The sequence below is a fragment of the Pseudophryne corroboree genome (assembly GCF_028390025.1).
Source record: "Pseudophryne corroboree isolate aPseCor3 chromosome 3 unlocalized genomic scaffold, aPseCor3.hap2 SUPER_3_unloc_49, whole genome shotgun sequence".
Classification (NCBI taxonomy): domain Eukaryota; kingdom Metazoa; phylum Chordata; class Amphibia; order Anura; family Myobatrachidae; genus Pseudophryne; species Pseudophryne corroboree.
Window position 1 is genome coordinate 870,609 of NW_026967540.1, and position 9,682 is coordinate 880,290.

At 51.1% G+C, this 9,682-nt stretch overlaps 1 protein-coding gene across 1 annotated transcript in view; it reads right to left on the minus strand.

The window, feature by feature from the left end:
* Positions 1 to 2,993, minus strand: part of LOC134984325 (gastrula zinc finger protein XlCGF71.1-like) — a 32,510-nt gene extending 29,517 nt beyond the window's left edge. The window contains exon 1 of the mRNA XM_063949931.1: positions 2,897 to 2,993. The gene's annotated coding sequence lies outside the window, so the exon portion shown is untranslated. The remainder of the gene's footprint in view (positions 1 to 2,896) is intronic.
* Between the last annotated feature and the right edge of the window lie 6,689 nt (positions 2,994 to 9,682).

The following is a 9,682-nucleotide window of genomic DNA, read 5'->3' on the forward strand; positions in this document are numbered from 1 at the left end:
AAATATTTGTTCAAGGACTTGATGTTGAGAATGGGCCAAGAGGACCCATTCGGTTTTGGGACTAGGAACAGCAGTGAATAGTACCCCTTGCCTCTCTGAACCAGAGGTACCTGTCCAGGAGGGACTGTACCACAGAAAGAAGAGTTTTTGCCTTCACTTGATCCGAGGGACGTCTGTCAGGCAAAATAGATGAGGGGGACGACTTTTGAAGGATACGGCGTAACCATTAAGGTTTGGGCTTAGTGGGTTTGGAAGTACGAGCCTGTTTCGGGTACGCCTGACCTTTTGCTATCCCTGAAGGACGAAAGGAAGTACTCTTAGCCTTCGGTACCAAAGGAGCAGTACTAGGTAGACACGCTGTTTTAGCAGACGCTAAGTCAGCCACTATCTTGTTGAGGTCTTCTCCAAAAAGAATGTCTCCCTTAAAAGTGAGCACATCCAGGGCTTTCTTACAATCCAGATCCACAGACCAGGATCATAATCAAAGAATTCGGCGAGCCAAAATGGACATAGTAGAAGCCTTGGCCGCCAGAATAACGGCATCAGAAGCCGCCCACTTAATGTAATGAGAAGCTGTGACAATATACGATAGACATTGTCTTGCAATATCAGAAAAGTTGGAAGGCAGCTCCGCTTCCACCTCCTGAGCCCACGCTTCAATAGCCTCTCCAGCCCATGTCGCTGCAAGAGTGGGCCGATACACAGCTCCTGCTAGGGTGTAAATCGCCTTTAAACAAATCTCCACACGCTTATCCGTCGGTTCTTTCAGAGACGTTTCGGTAGTTACAGGCAGAGCTGAGGATACCACCAGCAGCACCACCTGCGAATCCACCAGCGGGGGTGTTTCCCAATTCTTACTTAGCTCCGCAGGGAGGAGATAGCGAGCCAGCATCTTCTTGTGAGACGTGAATTTCTTTCCTGGATTTTTCCAGGATTCCTGACGTATGTCAACTAAGTGGTCAGAATGAGGTAAAACTTGTTTAACGACTTTCTGACGTTTAAATCTGTCCGGTTTCTTAGGGGCCGCGTCAGGCTCTGGATCATCAGTAATTTGAAGAATTAGCCTGATAGCCTCCAATAAGTCAGGAACATCCACCTGTGAGACAGATTCCCCATCAGAATTATCTGGATCAGCGTCTGTGCGGTATACCCGCCATCCTCATCAGACGAGGTGTCTGGGACGTGGGTGGATTGTGAGGAAGTAATGGCCCGCTTAGATGACCCCTTGGTCTTAGGCGGGCGAGGATTACATTTCTGTTTAGTCATAACTATAACTGAGTGGACAGGTGATCTGCCCATGGCGGATTAAGCGCAGGGACCATAAGCGGTTGTACCGGCACAGGAGGTCCCATAGGGGGCGCAAGTCTAGTTACCACCGTACTTAATAACATGGAAAAAGTAGCCCAAGGTGGGTGATTTTGAAACCCCGTTGCTACGGTCCCACTGGGTGGTGGGGAACCCCCAGAATCTGAACCCTCTGCTGCTATGTTTTCCTCTAACGTGTCTGCAGCGTCACCACCACGCACTGTGGGATCAGCCCCAGCACCATTGCCCTCTGTAGCTGACATATCTGAAAGCTCAATGCAAGGCAACACAGTACAATATCAGCAGCACAATACCTGACAAGAACCCCCTGTGCAGTTTATCAGCACAACCATGGGATTCAAGATATATATGGTGAATAAAAATCACACAGAAAAATACACAATAAGCATATCCTGTGAACTGCATATATTAAACAATAACCCTGACGCACTTAGCCCCCTCAGGGTACAGAATATATGGATAGCAGTAGGAGTGAGATACACAGAGTAGAGATCACACAGCAGCTACATGCACACACAGAGTCACATTGTACAATGCAGTAATTATAACATGCAATAAAACTGCACTGGACTAGCAATACAAAGCAACACTAAGTATAGCTATACACTCAATAGATATAACAATGCACAGTAAAGACTGGATGTATATCACAGGGTTCTTGTACTATATAACCCAGACTAAACCCAGACTAAATGCACTCTTTCTTAACTAAGGGTGTGTACACATGGTGAGCTATGCCCGATTCTCACTAAGCGTCAGGGGCCGGGTCGGCACATAGTCAGTATCGCACATAATGAGTGTGCCTGCAATACTGACTATGTGCGATTTTGGCTAAGTGTCAATTTTGACTATCTCTTCTATACTTGCCTGCACAGTCTATCTTTTCTTTCGATGCCGACCGCACATTGGCATCAAATCGGGATCGTCACCTTGCGATCTGCACTAACTTTTCTTCCGATTCTGACACATAGCAGACATGTAGAATACTTATGTGTCCTGTAACCTCCTCCCTGAGTGCGGCCATACAAACCTGGAGAGCTGCAGCGGGGTGTGTGACTGACTGAAGGAAACCGGAGTCTCCGCTGCAGGTACCCGGCAACCAGGGCGCGGGAGTGTACAGCGCCGCTGGGGGAGGTGATGGAGCGGCAGCAGCAGATGTCTAACTGACATCTAACACTCAGTGTTCCTGCTGCAGCCGTTGAAGTCTTCATTTTTCACTTGAGCAGCCCCCCTGTTGTATGCCTGCACTGCATGGCACCAACTACAAAACTGAGCTCCTGTGCACAGAGGCGGGGTTATAGAGGAGGCGGCGCTATGCATTCTGGGAACAGCCACAGCTTTTAGCCTGTTGGTGCCTCGGATCAAGATCCTACTCTACACCTCGATGTTATTCCCTGTGGAACCCAGTGTACCCCGCAGCAGAAAAAAACCCACATCACTATGATGACATTTGCATAGTCTAATTAAACTGAGGTGAAACAGTATAATATCAGTGTATAATACACACAGCTCCTCTACAGATCATATAGTGACAGTCACTTTGGTATATTGGAGAGACCCTAAATCCCACCTACCTGATCCTCCTGTGGGATCCTGTGATTCTCCTCTGTACAATCCTGGGAATACAGAGGACAGGAACATCTCTCTGGGGTATCTCTGTTACTGGGTCCATCTGTAGGAGACACACAGTGACTGAGTACAGTGTATATATGTGATTATCAGGTGATGTGTGTATATAGGGGCCCCCATACCTGCTCTCCCCTGTACAATACATGACAATCTCCTCTTACCCAGTGATGTGAGGGGCCGGTGATTCTCCATCATCACGTCCTTGTACAGACCCCTGTGTTCCTCTATATACTCCCCCTCCTGCATGGAGACATAGACAGTGACATCCTGACACCTTATAGGAACCTGACACACACAATGATACAGTCATCACCCAGACACATCCCCTGGTGTTACTGTATAATGTCCCATTCCCAGCAGTCACCTCTCCAGTCATCACCCAGACACATCCCCCGGTGTTACTGTATAATGCCCCATTCCCAGCAGTCACCTCTCCAGTCATCACCCGGACACGTCCCCTGCTGTTACTGTATAATGTCCTATTCCCAGCAGTCACCTCTCCAGTCATCACCCGGACACATCCCCTGGTGTTACTGTATAATGTCCCATTCCCAGCAGTCACCTCTCCAGTCATCACCCGGACACGTCCCCTGGTGTTACTGTATAATGCCCCATTCCCAGCAGTCACCTCTCCAGTCATCACCCAGACACTTCCCCTGGTGTTACTGTATAATGTCCCATTCCCAGCAGTCACCTCTCCAGTCATCACCCAGACACATCCCCTGGTGTTACTGTATAATGCCCCATTCCCAGCAGTCACCTCTCCAGTCATCACCCAGACACATCCCCTGGTGTTACTGTATAATGTCCCAGTCCCAACAATCACCTCTCCAGTCATCACCCAGACACGTCCCCTGGTGTTACTGTATAATGTCCCATTTCCAGCAGTCACCTCTCCAGTCATCACCCAGACACATCCCCTGGTGTTACTGTATAATGTCCCATTCCCAGCAGTCACCTCTCCAGTCATCACCCAGACACATCCCCTGGTGTTACTGTATAATGTCCCATTCCCGGCAGTCACCTCTCCAGTCATCACCCAGACACGTCCCCCGGTGTTACTGTATAATGTCCCATTCCCAGCAGTCATCTCTCCTGTCATCACCCAGACACGTCCCCTAGTGTTACTGTACAATGCCCCATTCCCAGCAGTCACCTCTCCAGTCATCAACCAGACACATCCCCTGGTGTTACTGTATAATGCCCCATTCCCAGCAGTCACCTCTCCAGTCATCACCCATACACATCCCCCGGTGTTACTGTATAATGTCCCATTCCCAGCAGTCACCTCTCCAGTCATCACGCAGACACTTCCCCTGGTGTTACTGTATAATGTCCCATTCCCAGCAGTCACCTCTCCAGTCACCACCCAGACACATCCCCCGGTGTTACTGTATAATGCCCCATTCTCAGCTGTCATCTCTCCAGTGATTACCCAGACACGTCCCCCGGTGTTACTGTATAATGCCCCATTCCCAGCAGTCATCACCCAGACACATCCCCCAGTGACTGTATAATGTCCCATTCCCAGCAGTCACCTCTCCAGTCATCACCCAGACACATCCCCTGGTGTTACTGTATAATGTCCCATTCCCAGCAGTCACCTCTCCAGCCATCACCCAGACACACCCCCTGGTGTTACTGTATAATGTCCCATTCCCAGCAGTCACCTCTCCAGTCATCACCCAGACACATCCCCTGGTGTTACGGTATAATGTCCCATTCCCAGCAGTCACCTCTCCAGTCATCACCCAGACACGTCCCCTGGTGTTACTGTATAATGTCCCATTTCCAGCAGTCACCTCTCCTGTCATCACCCAGACACGTCCCCTGGTGTTACTGTATAATGCCCCATTCCCAACAGTCACCTCTCCAGCCATCACCCAGACACATCCCCTGGTGTTACTGTATAATGTCCCATTCCCAGCAGTCCCCTCTCCAGTCATCACCCAAACACATCCCCTGGTGTTACTGTATAATGTCCCATTCCCAGCAGTCACCTCTCCAGTCATCACCCAGACACATCCCCTGGTGTTACTGTATAATGTCCCAATCCCAGCAGTCACCTCTCCAGTCATCACCCAGACACACCCCCTGGTGTTACTGTATAATGTCCCATTTCCAACAGTCACCTCTCCTGTCATCACCCAGACACGTCCCCTGGTGTTACTGTATAATGCCCCATTCCCAGCAGTCACCTCTCCAGCCATCACCCAGACACACCCCCTGGTGTTACTGTATAATGTCCCATTCCCAGCAGTCACCTCTCCAGCCATCACCCAGACACACACCCTGGTGTTACTGTATAATGTCCCATTCCCAGCAGTCACCTCTCCAGTCATCACCCAGACACCCCCCCTGGTGTTACTGTATAATGTCCCATTCCCAGCAGTCACCTCTCCAGTCATCACCCAGACACATTCCCTGGTGTTACTGTATAATGTCCCATTCCCAGCAGTCACCTCTCCAGTCATCACCCAGACACGTCCCCTGGTGTTACTGTATAATGTCCCATTCCCAGCAGTCACCTCTCCTGTCATCACCCAGACACGTCCCCTGGTGTTCCTGTATAATGTCCCATTCCCAGCAGTCACCTCTCCAGTCATCACCCAGACACATCCCCTGGTGTTACTGTATAATGTCCCATTCCCAGCAGTCACCTCTCCAGTCATCACCCAGACACATCCCCTGGTGTTACTGTATAATGTCCCATTCCCGGCAGTCACCTCTCCAGTCATCACCCAGACACGTGTCCCGGTGTTACTGTATAATGTCCCATTCCCAGCAGTCATCTCTCCTGTCATCACCCAGACACGTCCCCTAGTGTTACTGTACAATGCCCCATTCCCAGCAGTCACCTCTCCAGTCATCAACCAGACACATCCCCTGGTGTTACTGTATAATGCCCCATTCCCAGCAGTCACCTCTCCAGTCATCACCCATACACATCCCCCGGTGTTACTGTATAATGTCCCATTCCCAGCAGTCACCTCTCCAGTCATCACGCAGACACTTCCCCTGGTGTTACTGTATAATGTCCCATTCCCAGCAGTCACCTCTCCAGTCACCACCCAGACACATCCCCCGGTGTTACTGTATAATGCCCCATTCTCAGCTGTCATCTCTCCAGTGATCACCCAGACACGTCCCCCGGTGTTACTGTATAATGCCCCATTCCCAGCAGTCATCACCCAGACACATCCCCCAGTGACTGTATAATGTCCCATTCCCAGCAGTCACCTCTCCAGTCATCACCCAGACACATCCCCTGGTGTTACTGTATAATGTCCCATTCCCAGCAGTCACCTCTCCAGCCATCACCCAGACACACCCCCTGGTGTTACTGTATAATGTCCCATTCCCAGCAGTCACCTCTCCAGTCATCACCCAGACACATCCCCTGGTGTTACTGTATAATGTCCCATTCCCAGCAGTCACCTCTCCAGTCATCACCCAGACACGTCCCCTGGTGTTACTGTATAATGTCCCATTTCCAGCAGTCACCTCTCCTGTCATCACCCAGACACGTCCCCTGGTGTTACTGTATAATGCCCCATTCCCAACAGTCACCTCTCCAGCCATCACCCAGACACATCCCCTGGTGTTACTGTATAATGTCCCATTCCCAGCAGTCCCCTCTCCAGTCATCACCCAAACACATCCCCTGGTGTTACTGTATAATGTCCCATTCCCAGCAGTCACCTCTCCAGTCATCACCCAGACACATCCCCTGGTGTTACTGTATAATGTCCCAATCCCAGCAGTCACCTCTCCAGTCATCACCCAGACACACCCCCTGGTGTTACTGTATAATGTCCCATTTCCAACAGTCACCTCTCCTGTCATCACCCAGACACGTCCCCTGGTGTTACTGTATAATGCCCCATTCCCAGCAGTCACCTCTCCAGCCATCACCCAGACACACCCCCTGGTGTTACTGTATAATGTCCCATTCCCAGCAGTCACCTCTCCAGCCATCACCCAGACACACACCCTGGTGTTACTGTATAATGTCCCATTCCCAGCAGTCACCTCTCCAGTCATCACCCAGACACCCCCCCTGGTGTTACTGTATAATGTCCCATTCCCAGCAGTCACCTCTCCAGTCATCACCCAGACACATTCCCTGGTGTTACTGTATAATGTCCCATTCCCAGCAGTCACCTCTCCAGTCATCACCCAGACACGTCCCCTGGTGTTACTGTATAATGTCCCATTCCCAGCAGTCACCTCTCCTGTCATCACCCAGACACGTCCCCTGGTGTTCCTGTATAATGTCCCATTCCCAGCAGTCACCTCTCCAGTCATCACCCAGACACATCCCCTGGTGTTACTGTATAATGTCCCATTCCCGGCAGTCACCTCTCCAGTCATCACCCAGACACATCCCCCGGTGTTACTGTATAATGCCCCATTCTCAGCTGTCATCTCTCCAGTGATTACCCAGACACGTCCCCCGGTGTTACTGTATAATGCCCCATTCCCAGCAGTCATCACCCAGACACATCCCCCAGTGACTGTATAATGTCCCATTCCCAGCAGTCACCTCTCCAGTCATCACCCAGACACATCCCCTGGTGTTACTGTATAATGTCCCATTCCCAGCAGTCACCTCTCCAGCCATCACCCAGACACACCCCCTGGTGTTACTGTATAATGTCCCATTCCCAGCAGTCACCTCTCCAGTCATCACCCAGACACATCCCCTGGTGTTACGGTATAATGTCCCATTCCCAGCAGTCACCTCTCCAGTCATCACCCAGACACGTCCCCTGGTGTTACTGTATAATGTCCCATTTCCAGCAGTCACCTCTCCTGTCATCACCCAGACACGTCCCCTGGTGTTACTGTATAATGCCCCATTCCCAACAGTCACCTCTCCAGCCATCACCCAGACACATCCCCTGGTGTTACTGTATAATGTCCCATTCCCAGCAGTCCCCTCTCCAGTCATCACCCAAACACATCCCCTGGTGTTACTGTATAATGTCCCATTCCCAGCAGTCACCTCTCCAGTCATCACCCAGACACATCCCCTGGTGTTACTGTATAATGTCCCAATCCCAGCAGTCACCTCTCCAGTCATCACCCAGACACACCCCCTGGTGTTACTGTATAATGTCCCATTTCCAACAGTCACCTCTCCTGTCATCACCCAGACACGTCCCCTGGTGTTACTGTATAATGCCCCATTCCCAGCAGTCACCTCTCCAGCCATCACCCAGACACACCCCCTGGTGTTACTGTATAATGTCCCATTCCCAGCAGTCACCTCTCCAGCCATCACCCAGACACACACCCTGGTGTTACTGTATAATGTCCCATTCCCAGCAGTCACCTCTCCAGTCATCACCCAGACACCCCCCCTGGTGTTACTGTATAATGTCCCATTCCCAGCAGTCACCTCTCCAGTCATCACCCAGACACATTCCCTGGTGTTACTGTATAATGTCCCATTCCCAGCAGTCACCTCTCCAGTCATCACCCAGACACGTCCCCTGGTGTTACTGTATAATGTCCCATTCCCAGCAGTCACCTCTCCTGTCATCACCCAGACACGTCCCCTGGTGTTCCTGTATAATGTCCCATTCCCAGCAGTCACCTCTCCAGTCATCACCCAGACACATCCCCTGGTGTTACTGTATAATGTCCCATTCCCAGCAGTCACCTCTCCAGTCATCACCCAGACACATCCCCTGGTGTTACTGTATAATGTCCCATTCCCGGCAGTCACCTCTCCAGTCATCACCCAGACACGTGTCCCGGTGTTACTGTATAATGTCCCATTCCCAGCAGTCATCTCTCCTGTCATCACCCAGACACGTCCCCTAGTGTTACTGTACAATGCCCCATTCCCAGCAGTCACCTCTCCAGTCATCAACCAGACACATCCCCTGGTGTTACTGTATAATGCCCCATTCCCAGCAGTCACCTCTCCAGTCATCACCCATACACATCCCCCGGTGTTACTGTATAATGTCCCATTCCCAGCAGTCACCTCTCCAGTCATCACGCAGACACTTCCCCTGGTGTTACTGTATAATGTCCCATTCCCAGCAGTCACCTCTCCAGTCACCACCCAGACACATCCCCCGGTGTTACTGTATAATGCCCCATTCTCAGCTGTCATCTCTCCAGTGATCACCCAGACACGTCCCCCGGTGTTACTGTATAATGCCCCATTCCCAGCAGTCATCACCCAGACACATCCCCCAGTGACTGTATAATGTCCCATTCCCAGCAGTCACCTCTCCAGTCATCACCCAGACACATCCCCTGGTGTTACTGTATAATGTCCCATTCCCAGCAGTCACCTCTCCAGCCATCACCCAGACACACCCCCTGGTGTTACTGTATAATGTCCCATTCCCAGCAGTCACCTCTCCAGTCATCACCCAGACACATCCCCTGGTGTTACTGTATAATGTCCCATTCCCAGCAGTCACCTCTCCAGTCATCACCCAGACACGTCCCCTGGTGTTACTGTATAATGTCCCATTTCCAGCAGTCACCTCTCCTGTCATCACCCAGACACGTCCCCTGGTGTTACTGTATAATGCCCCATTCCCAACAGTCACCTCTCCAGCCATCACCCAGACACATCCCCTGGTGTTACTGTATAATGTCCCATTCCCAGCAGTCCCCTCTCCAGTCATCACCCAAACACATCCCCTGGTGTTACTGTATAATGTCCCATTCCCAGCAGTCACCTCTCCAGTCATCACCC